We start from the raw sequence: 9,304 nt of genomic DNA, 5'->3' as shown, positions 1-9,304 counted from the left end.
CTTTCTTCTTGATTTTCTTTTTTTTTTTTTAACTCAAGGAAAGTGTTTTATTTCAATTAGTTTCTAACTCCTGTCGTAGCTGATAAAATCGAGAAACTGTAGATGTGAAGACATTCAACAGTTAGCCTGCTCAGTAAAAACCTGATTTATTCCCAGCTGAAGTCAATGGAAGAACTACTGTCAACATCATCAGTGGAAGTTTGTTTGAAGTCCTGAGCCCTATGTAAAGCTCAAGGCGGGGGGTCGGGGGCAGAACCCAAGCAGAGTTCATATTTCTGTAATCACTACCAGCACGTGGACCTCCAGAGGGAGAAAAATCACCATTTTTCTTCCGTTCCCATGACTGTGTGTGAAGAAGGTATGAAACATTTTTCAGAGTCGTTATGGTGGTTTTCATATTAGAAATGTAAGAACTATCTAAGCTGAATTTGGAAATCTAGTATAAATGGTCAAGTCGCCAAAAAAAAGGTAATTAAGGGAAGAGGATTTTGAGAAAGGCTCTTTGAGCTGTTTTTATGATGTTAAGCAGTTACTGCACTGAATATAAGAAGTCTTTGCTAGTATCATTGCCCTACTTTCTTCAAATAACCATTTGCTGTCAAAACCAAAGAAAAAGGTTTGACGTGCTTTGATACTTTTAAAATGGAGTTGGGTAATGAGTAGAGATTGCTTAAATCCTGGTTTATAAAAAAGTCCTTTGTAGTTGTTTCTCGGTTTTCTTTTGTAAATGTTTTTTCGATTATATATCTGAGTTTATTTGTTTACATTTGACAGCTGAATTTTTTCCCCCCATTTTCTCTCCAATTTCTTCAGTGAAGTGCCTGGTCCCTTGTAAATCCACAGAGGAAGAGGGGAACTGATTTTCTTGCCTGCCTTGTATTGAGGGATATCAGTGCAGGGAAGGGAGATACTAAAGGGAAGGCTGAATTTTTGCACAGTTCTGCATTTTAGGTGGTGCTGTTTTGGAATACAGACATGCTTTCTGGTTAGTTTCCTTTTGCAGATTGGTTTTCATGAAGGTTTTGGTGCATGCAACGGCAAACAATCATTTGGACAATCGTCTTCAGACAACCTTATTCAATGTTGTGTTACCTGTGTGGGACGTACTCTTGATTAACTTTATTTTGGGGGAAAGAACATCATTATAAATCCAATATCCTTGTTATCTGCTCTCCTACAGTTGCTTCTACAAGTAGTGGTGGTGGTCAGTGCAGAACCTGGCTGGCCACAAATGGAGAGCAGCTAGCACCAAGGGAAAGCAAGAGCTTTGCAAATGAGAAATGGAATTGCTACCGCATATTTGTCTTCGGCTTTCCAGAAGCTGAACCTTCCTGTAGTACAAATTAAATAGTACTTCTCTTCATGCTCTTTTGTCAAATAATTGTTCCTCTATCCCTGAGTGGAGTAGGGCTCTCTATTCCACACTGGAAGAAAGATTAATTTGGTCTTTTTTTGAGGTAGGAGTAAAAGGTACTCCTGGAACGGACAAGAACAAAACGGATGGTGTAGATGTTGACATCTAGGCAGACTGGCAGACAGAGGCTTTAACACTGTCTTGCAATTTTATGAAATGGCATATATTTTTATTTATGTCTTCTTTTTGTTTCTTTTTTTTGTTTTGTTTTTTTTGCTGTGGTTTCCAGAGGCATGCAGTAAATGATTTATCCACTGTACTGGTCCCCTGTGCTGGCAGAGCTGTAGCATAGTGCACTGACTGGGAAGCCTTAAGTTCTAGGCTGGCCTTGGACTCTTGACTCCAGATCCTCAGGAGGAGGGGTGAGTTAATGGAGGGGATTTACTTGTGTGTTTGAATGGTGCAATACAGCATTACCTCTCCTTCCTGACCCAGTTCTCTAAAAGCTGCATAAGGCATAAGAAGTTACCTTTCTCCTGGTTTTCAGAAAGCTGCTGATAGGGAGGAAATAAGCCTAGTTTGAATGCTTCTTTCTTTACACTACTTCAAACCAGGCACAAATAACTAGTAAATTCAAAGGACAATGGATTAACTTGAAGCTTTCATTTGATGCTGCAACCTTTAGGTTGCCATGGTGGAGGCTGGCAGAAAGGCCTTTCTCCTGGATGAAGTTTGTTGCAAAACCAAGCTTTATTAAGAGGCAGTGGAAGGAGGGCCATGGAAAAGCTGCTGGCGTTCTGTCAGTCTATTGTAAGTCCAGGTGATTTTTTTAATACTTCTTCCAGTTTCTTTTTAACATCTGTGGCTGCATTTGGAAAGAAGAAGCAGCCTTCAAATGTTTACAATTGGCAGAAAACTTTAAAAGCAAAGGTAATGTTTCAGACAAAATACAGTAAATTTTTTTCCTGGGGTACTCTCTTGGGCAGGTAAATCTTGCTTCTAGCTTGCTAATCTTGTCTTTGACTAAGTTTTAACTAAGCAGCAGGTAGGCTTGGGGGGGAGATTGTTTTTTTGTTTGTTTTAGACTTTTAAATGGCATATGAGCAGGGAAGAAATGTATCAACCAGCATTCTGTTGTTATTTTTTTCCAAATGTCTTTGTGTCTTAGTGGTAAAAAGTGCAAGCAGTAGATAAATCTGTGCCATTTCTTAATTCTTGCCAAAGGTGGAAATAAATGCCTAATTCTTAGCTAAGGGAAGCTGCATGAAGATCTTAAATTTTGCCCATGGAAACAGATAGTAGGAAAGCGGGCAAAAACAGATTATTTTTTTAGCCTGGTAAACTCCAAATGGTTTTCAGAAATAGCAAGTGAAAGTAAGCGATGATAGCGGAAGCCTCTTCAGAAAACAAACCCACAACCGTCCACCAAACTAGTGCATCCCAAAGCATGATAAAACTGTATTTCTTTAGTGCAAAGGGCAAGAGAAATCGCATGAGACAGGTTGTCATGTGGCACTTGATACAATGCTGTTGATGTAATACTGTTGGTTTATTACTCTCTCAGAGCATTACAGAAAGGTAAAGGGAGCAAAATCATTCCCTGAGGCAGAATTCGGGCCTCTTCTGCCTGCTGCGCAGAGTAAGCGCAAACAGCCTACGTGCCACCACTGTGGGAGTATAGAGCAGCCATAAAACTGATTTTACTTGACTCCTCTGCCTCTATCTAGCATGAAGAAGGAGAGAGAGAGAGATGCAGATTATGGTTCCTAGACCATCCTTCCTGTTAGCTATTTTCAGCCAATATGGATGTATTCCTGACTATAACCAACTTGAGCAAAATAACACAGCTGCAGACTATGTTCTGCCTTAGAGCAGAAAACCAAGGCTCCATATTCAGTATTAGTTTCTGGGTTTTGTTTTGCGATCCCACCCCCACTTCTTGGGCTGTCTTGTTGCTTGAGAAGGCTGATTACCATATGTCAGCAGTTCTAGGCTCTGGTAAAACGAGTCAAGCTGCTGTAATAATTCCCATGAAGCTGTACAGCAGCTGGGGATGCAGAGAGCAGAGCCATTAGAATTGCTCGGGCGGGTGGTGAAGAACAGTTGAATACCTGCAGGAAATAAGACCTGTATCAGAGCTGCTTCGAGGGAAACTGTTCCCTTTTCCAGTAGGCTGACTGAAGAATCTTCAGTTTACAGACAAGAAAGCACACACACAAGGTAATGTTTTCAATTCTTAATCAAACATATTTTTTCTTCAAGAAACTGCTTTGTGGGGGAACTTTAGCCAGAACCGAAGCAACACTAATTAATACCAATCACTTGGGATACGAACCTATCTAATTTGTTTACAAACTTTAGATGAATGTAGAAACAAAATAACACTTCAGGAGCCGTGGTAGTGGTGAAGAATATGGAAAGTCCTGTAACAGCTATCTGGTAACGAAATGGTAGGGATGATCCTCACATCAGCACTCACATTAGGCTGTATTCATCTCCTGTCAGATATGGAAAAAAAAAACAAATTGAAGGTAAATGCCAAATAATTAGATGAGAGAAGGACTTATGTAGCTAATGCACCTGAAAGATGGATATTCAGAAATGCTTGATTAGTGGGAGAAAAAAGGAACAAAGTCCATTAGCAAAGGAGTATCAGTCACTGCTTTTTCTCATAAGAACTGAAGACTTAATACAATTAAACCTATTTAATATGGTGCTTTCCATGTACTGTTTAAACTTTGTCCTCTGCCAGTTAGTTTCACAGATTATATTGCTTTACCAAGTGTATGAGAGGGGTTCAAAACCAGTATATCTTGATTGTGTCTCTAGCCATATCATCCAAGATAGGATTACAAAAGTAATTTGCACTTGTATTTCATGCATTCAGTGCAATGAATTAATGCAAAGGATTCAGTTTGGCTGGAGGAAAAAAAATCCGTATCTGCATTTGCTACAGTACTTCATAATTCACATTTGATCTATCTGGTGTTTGATAGGTGTGGACAGCCTGCTTCGAGCTGGCTACAATGTCTACAGAAGAGAGATCATCCAAGATACTAAATGACCTGTAATTACTCCTCTGAGAGTTGAATTTGTGTTTCAGAACCCAAGAAAGGCTTACAGATTGAAAGATTATTTCAGGTTTGTAAGATGAAACCCTCTGCTTTATAAGGTTAGCATCCTAGACCAAAGCATCAAATACATAGCTTTTAGTCATCCTAGTTCTTACAAATCTCTTCTCCTGGTGCACTACCTACATTCACAGTATGTTCAACTACAGCTGTTTTCTTTCTGTATCAGGCTTGCCAGATTTCTTTCAGAATACATCAAAAGCTTTTGGTATTGAAAGCTTTTGATGCAGAGGGGAAAACAATTAAAAGGGCCTCAGATTTGGGAATGTGACAGTCAAACCCACCAGATGCTCAGCAAGCAGGATTTTAGGATGAGCATTGAGTTTGCTGTAACAAGCCCATTCTCTTTGCTGGCTTTTGGTTAATTTCCACAGGAGCTAAGAAAATGTTATCTGGAAATGCTGGACTTCTGGAATCCTGTTCTGAGAAGGTGGGTGCAGATTCGCATGACTGGAATGGTATCTCTTTCTCTTCTCTTTGGTATGAGGGCACATTCTTTTCATTATTATTAATATGATTAATCAGTGAGGCTTTTTCTATATTCTCAATGGTTAAACATGCTGTTCATGGGTATGTCTGTAATGTAAGTTCTTTTGCCAGCATCCAAGAAGACTGTGTATGTGTGGATGCTTCCTTTCTCTTGATTAAACAGTATTATTTTAAAAACAAACATTAAACTTTTATGAAATAACACTGTATCCTGAGTGCTGTTTGTTTAAAAATTTTTCTCTAAAGAGGATTAAAAAAGTGCAGGCTACTTCAAAGTGTTAACAGTGGCAAGAGAGGGCGCTAGACTCTGAAGCTTCTTAATTCATAGGGCCTTTACGGCCCTACAGTGACCTAGTTTCTGTATCTTTTGGAAGAGCTGCTTAAAGTAGGGGAAAAGCTTTTTAAAACTCCTGTCTTTATACTTAATCTGGAATCTTCCAGCTATTTTTAAACTCAGCTACCATGTTAAATTATTCATACAAACTTTTTTGTCATATGTTCACAGAAGTCCCTTGTTAACTCTTTTCGCAATTATTTCACCTGAGGGAGATGGTGCTGTGTTTCACCAACAAAAATGTCTTTATTCTTTTACATGCTTGGTAGCTGCTGTTAGGACAAACAACAGACAGCCTGCTTTTTGGCATAGATTTATCATAGCTGTTGATTATTCTAGAAAATAATGTGTTAGAGTTTGCTTTATAGTATGTAGATAGGCTCATCCTGCTTTATATGCGATGAAAAAACACAAACTAGTTTGTTGGTGCTGCTCAGGGAAGGAGAGCACTTTAGAAATATTTATTTTCCCCCACACAAGCTCCGCACAATGCTAACACGTTTCCTAGCAGCAGTGCCTGGTAAGTCTTACCCAGCTGTATAATCTTAAGTATTGAATTGTCAGCTCTCAGCCTGCTGTTGTGTTACAGATCAACTTTCCCTTTCCCCTTCCTTAATTTGCTACTGCAGAGGCTGACTGGTAAACTAATTACCATAGCACTGACATCCTTTGGCTAATAGACATGTAATCCAGGGATGGATTCAAACACCCTGTCTAGAAGAGACTGCCTGTACTTTCATCCCTTTCTTCAGTAACCAAAGCAGCAGAGTAGCAGAGATCCAGCTACTCTAGAAAATAAAATAAGCATGTATTTCTGCTGATAAGGTATTCGGGAACACGGTACAGTACCGCTAGTGAAAAAATTAACTGCAACACAAAGGCTGCATTTTAACCTCGTTCTTTAGCAAAAATTACCTCCTGCCTGCAGTAGGAGAGAAGTGTTGGTTAGAGTTGCTAAACCTGGTAGCCTGACAGAGGTGAAGCTGCCTGCAGCTCCGTCTCTCCAGGTCCAGCCAGTAGCAAGGCTGAGCGTGTGCTCCCAGTAGGCACGCACACACACAAACACATGGCCAGCCACACAGATAAACACATATAAAACCAGAAAACGGCACTTCTGCAAATGGAAACAGGACCAACAGCATAATCCTGTTCCCCTCTCTGGAATGAAGGTCCTTAGTGGAACACACAGACATACATACAACATGGGTCCCTCCAGTAACAGGCCTTAGATGCTGATTTATCCAGTAGCTGGCCCTGGATCCTTGCTCTCTCCAGCTGCAGACACTTGGTCATACAAGCCCCTGAAGCCCACTGCCCCGCTCACGTTGCTGGTACTTGGATCCCCTTGCACCCGCAAACACAGGCGCCCACAGACTATGGATCCCTTCAGTAACTGGCCTTAGGCAGTCCTACCAGTAGCCGGCTCTGGTGCCCTCTCATCTCTAATCCTCTCAGGCAGAACCTGACAGGGCAGCAGTAAGGACTGAAGAAAAGTCCAGAGAGCTGAAAGTAGTCAGAGGCTGGAAGAGTATTAGGGGAAGTGTCATGTGCTCGTCCTGCTCTTGATCTTCCCATGGTATCTGGTTCTAGTTAATGCTACCAACAGGCTGTTCAGCTAACCACAGCGTGGTCTGAGCCAGAACTGACGTTCCTAGATAATGGTAAATGCAGCTGTATGTCTGGCAGCCAGTGGGCTTTTATCTGCAACACAGTGACTGGGTTCTGCTGCATCTGGGCACTCTGGAAAAGCTGCAGCAGCATCAGAGAAATTAGTAAAAAATTTGATTTTGATACAAAAGTGATTAACAGCACTTTAACGTGCGCACTCTGCACCTTGTAACGCTCAAGTGTGTTTCATGCTGTTCCACAAGTGCAGATTTCAGGATGCCTCTGTCATGGGGATTTTTGACAACCACAGGCAAGACCTGGGGTGGGGTGGTGTAAATACTGTGAAAATAATTTGGCTCTAATGAAATAATGTCCGCCTTAAGGTTGTCATCTTTGGCCAGGTTTCCTATGGAAGTGAGGTTTAAACCATCAGGGTTGTATCTTCAAGCTCAGTGACCCATTCCAGGCAAGTTCAACAAGCCTCCTCCACACTGGTGGCAGGTCCTTTTGGTGCAAAGCTGAGGGATGAGTTGCAACGTCGGCTCATGCTTTATTAGATGCGAGAGAATCCACTCAGGAGGAAGTCCTTTATCTTCAGTCAGAGCTCACATCATCCTGGACACCAAAACCAATCAATCACAAAAGGCAAATACACAGGAAACCAATTGTCTTTGTTAAATGACAACTGGCATCAGAGCAGTGGAGCACCTCACACCTCTCAGAATAATTATTTCTGGCTGCTGCACAGCCTCAGGCCACGCAAAGGCTGCCAACTTCCTTAACCTATATGTCACAGCCTGAGAGCACCTGACCAAGATCCACCATACGTATCCACATCCCTCCAGGACTAAGGGGGCTGGAAGGGGTTTACAGGGGTCCGATGGACAGGACAGCAGCAGCCTGGGCTGGCTTGGTTCTTCCTGTAGGGGAAATTGGTATTACATGGCTTTTCCAGTGCTGGCACAGCACAGGGAGTTGTACGGCTCTAGCCAGAACGCTGCAGTGAAGCTGCCTGAGAACCACATGGACTCCCAGAGCTACAGCTTCCTGCGAGTGAGGGTGGGGAGGGAGCCGTAACAAACCCAAGCAGGGAGAGAATAAACACGAGGAGAGCTGAGCTCAGTTCTGCAGCTTGACAAGACTTCTGCAGAACCTTTGGTAGCCCATGCAAATCAGCTACCCCAGTTACAGCCCTGGTGTGAGCTGACAGCCTGAGTGGCTGCTGCTCCCGAAGTAACCGTTCTGCAAAGCCATGAATCTCATTGTGTGATAGCAAACAAGATTAGTTTGTTTGAGAAGCAGTTGTATGCAAAACAAAAACTAACTGTACAGTGTCCAAGTGAATTTCTTCTAGACGGGCCAGGATGTTGCACAGTTGCCATTCATACCTCCCATGCCTCCAAAATTTGGGTGGTGAAAAACCCTATGTAGTTAGGGAAAAAAAAAAATCACAACTGACAAGACACAGAATGACAAAGCAACGCTGTCTTCTCTGTCCTCAGGGGAAATTTTAGCTGCCTGCTCCGGGTTAGCATCACACCTCTGACTGTTCTTCTCCCCAACCACAAGATCCATACGGTTTTCACGAAACTGCTGGTTCCCACAGCACAGAAAGGAAAATAAGGCAGTTGTGAAACTGAGCGATACAGACTGGAGAAGATGCCTTCCATCTTGTCCCTACCCTGCAGTATTGCCATGACTGAATCAAAGAGAGAAATAAACAAAAGGCAGATGGGAAAAAAAAACAAACAAAAAAAAGTTCAGAAATAAGGGCTAAACATTATGCCCAGAAGCAGCAGCAACTGAGAAGCAGGGTCAGACTATGGGCGTACTGCCCTGCTTTGTACACTTCCAGCTGTGCAAGCAAGCTGAACGCAACCGTTTTATCAAAAAAGTGTCACAAGCCTTCAGCTGCAGTGTTGAATTTGGGAGGAAAAAATCCACTCCCCCAAACCTCCAGCTTAGAATACCCCCCCAGGCAAGGCTCCCAGACAGAACATCTGAGATGCTGTGAGTAAATCCAAAGTGAATGGACTGAAGTCAAGGCAGGAAATTCTTACAGCCAAGTTTAGCCCAGCAGTGATAAGGCAGCTTGCCAAGAGCCTTAATCTGTTTTTATTTTTTAAAAAACTGAAATAGCCTACGGCTACTCTTTACCAACCACTATACAACTAGAAGCAAATATACAAAGAAACAGAAATGCCCATACTATTCCTTTCATGTTAAGCTTTTAGTCTTTAGGGGGTAATTTTCCCCTAAATTTGTAGCTTGACCTGTCTTTAATAGCAGAACCAGTGACTGAGCCATCTGTTAGTGAAGAATTACTTCTTTCTAGCCCTTCGAGGTGCTGTTTCTTTGTCATCCTACCTATCTTGAGACTACAAGGCC

Source organism: Aptenodytes patagonicus, chromosome 3 (assembly GCF_965638725.1).
Source record: "Aptenodytes patagonicus chromosome 3, bAptPat1.pri.cur, whole genome shotgun sequence".
Taxonomy (NCBI): domain Eukaryota; kingdom Metazoa; phylum Chordata; class Aves; order Sphenisciformes; family Spheniscidae; genus Aptenodytes; species Aptenodytes patagonicus.
The sequence above is the reverse complement of the archived record's forward strand: the minus strand, read 5'-3'. Positions refer to the sequence as shown.